This window comes from Dipodomys ordii, unplaced genomic scaffold (assembly GCF_000151885.1).
Source record: "Dipodomys ordii isolate 6190 unplaced genomic scaffold, Dord_2.0 Scaffold37, whole genome shotgun sequence".
Lineage (NCBI taxonomy): Eukaryota > Metazoa > Chordata > Mammalia > Rodentia > Heteromyidae > Dipodomys > Dipodomys ordii.
The window spans coordinates 916,446-918,999 of NW_012267253.1; the positions used below are offsets into that span (position 1 = coordinate 916,446).

The window sequence follows — 2,554 nt, forward strand, 5'->3', positions numbered from 1 at the left end:
AAACAAAATGCCAGTGCTGCATTTACCTAAGTGGTGGTAACAAACATTCAGTTTGAAGGGAGGCATTTTTATGGCTGTAAATCTGACACAAGCAATAATGCCACTACACCCCTCAAATACAACTGTGTCTGTCTTTCATTACAATTCTAATTCCAAGTTAATTTCACTTAATTTACATTGCATTCCTGTACAGCTCTCCTGGCCATGTAACTATTGGACTTGGCTGAGTTCGTAACGCAGAAGAGATTCCTCAGTGGAGGAGTTAGAGAATGAAAGATACAAGATTGTTCTATTTTTGTTTGTTTCTCTGTGCTGGTACTGGGACTTGGACTTACAGCCTAGGTACTGTTGCTTGGCTATTTCACTCAAGACTGGTACTCTAGGGCTGGGAATGTGGCTTAGTGGTAGAGTACTTGTTTGGCATGCATGAAGCCCTGGGTTTGAATCTTCAGTACCATTAACAGAAAAATCAGAAGTGGCACTGAGGCTCAAGTGGTAGAATGCTAGACTTGAACAGAAGAAGCTCAGGGACAGTGCCCAGGTCCTGAGTTCAAGTCCTAGGACTGGCCAAAAAAAAAAAAAAAGACTGGTGCTCTACCACTTAAGCTACACTTCTGCTTCTGGCTTTTTTTCTCCCCATACTGGGGCTTGAATTTGGCCTGGCACTCTCCCAGAGCTTTTGTGTTCAAGGCTAGTGATCTACCACTTTGAACCACAGTGCCTATTCTGGCTTTTTGGGTAGTTTCATTGGACAAGTCTTGTGGACTTTCATGCCTGGACTGGCTTTGAACCACAGCCTTATGAATAGCTAGGATTACAGGTGTAAGTCACCTGTGCTGGGCAACTTCTGCCTTTTTGATGGTTATTTAGAACTAAGAGTCTCATGGACTTTTCTGCCTGGACCAGATGTGAACACAATCCTCAGATCTCAGCCTCCTCAGCAGCTGGGATTAGAGGTGTGGGCAACCCACACCTGGCTTTGTTCTAATTTTATTAGGAGTGTTTTGGGTGGGAGCAACCTACAATTTTTTTTTTTTGTTGTTGGTCATGGGGCTTGAACTCTGGGCCTGGATTCAGGCCCTGAGCTATTCAGCTCAAGGCAAACCCTCTACCATTTGAGCCACCGTGTTACTTCCAGTTTTCTGGTGATTAATGGGAGATAAGAGTCTCACAGGCCGGGCACCAGTGGCTCATGCCTGTAATCCTAGCTACTCAGAAGGCTGAGATCTGAGGATCGCAGTTCAAAGCCAGCTCGGGCACTGAAGTCTGTGAGACTCATCTCCACTAGAAAACCAGAAGTGGCGCTGTGGTTCAAGAGGTAGAGCACTTGCCTTGAACTGAAGAGCACAGGTTCAGCACCCAGGCCCAGAGTTCAAGCCCCATGACCAACCAAAAAAAAAAAAAAAGTCTCACGGACTTTCCTGGCTTTGAACCGTGATCCTCAGATCTCAGCTTCCTGAGTAGCTAGGATTACAGGCGTGAGCCACTGGCACCTGGCCTACCAATTTACATTTTTTTTTTTTTTTGGGTCTGGTCATGGGCCTGAACTCTGGGCCTGGGCGCTGTCCCTCAGCTCTTCAGCTCAAGGCTAGCACTCTACCACTTGAGCCACAGCGCCACTTCCGGCTTTTTTCTTTGTGCTTATGTGGTGCTGAGGAATCGAACCCAGGGCCTCGAGCATGCAAGGCAAGCGCTCTACCACTGAGCCACCTTCCCAGCCCCCAATTTACATTTTTGTACCCAACAGAACGCATTGAATTTGATTTTTAAGCTGGCCTTCAATGAGTAAAAGTAAATTAAGTTTACTCAGTAGTCCATAGCCTGAAATGAAGTTTTTATTTTTTATTTTTCTTGCTCACATTTTTTTTTCTGCCTTGATTTCTTTCAGTTGAACCTTTATTATGACAGGACAAAAACCTCCACTATTTCTTTTCATGCCCAATTAAAAACACGAGATAAGAAGACATAGATTATATATAAGCATACAAAATAAAAGTAGGGAAAAAGCATACATAGAGTAAAACAGCATTGTTTTGAACATTCATTTGTATTCAGTCCAGAAGAATCACAGAGAAGAAGGCAGGAAGCTGGGTTTTACTGACACTCCAAATTGTGCCGGGAGTGTCCGCACTTGTCAGAAATACCAAGTGTGGAAAGTGTTTCTTTACCACGTGGAGCCCCAGCGGGCTCCGCACTGCAGGCCAGCCCCAGCTCAGGTGTTCAGTTCGAGGTAGAAGTGCTGCTGTAACTTCGGGGTGAGTGAGAGGCAGGTAAGTAGCCAGCACTGTGCTGAGGCCGGACTTTACTGTGTGGTGACAAGTTTCACGATTGTGCTAATGATCCTAGAGCCTCGAGGACAGGTGCACAGGTCTATACTTGGGGTTTTAATTTTATCCTGGAGGAGATGGTCAAGTTCACAACGAAGTTCTTTGACTAATTCAGCGACCTATAAAGAAAGCTACAGTATAAGCAGTGCTTGGAACAAGAGAACAGATTATCAGCGGGAGATGCCCCAATTATGATGATTAATACTTAGATTTTTTTTTTTTTTTTT

At 44.6% G+C, this 2,554-nt stretch overlaps 1 protein-coding gene across 1 annotated transcript in view; it reads right to left on the bottom strand.

Moving 5' to 3' along the window:
* Dhx57 (DEAH (Asp-Glu-Ala-Asp/His) box polypeptide 57) overlaps window positions 1–2,554 on the bottom strand; it is a 65,349-nt gene that overhangs the window by 17,694 nt on the left and 45,101 nt on the right. The window lies entirely within an intron of this gene.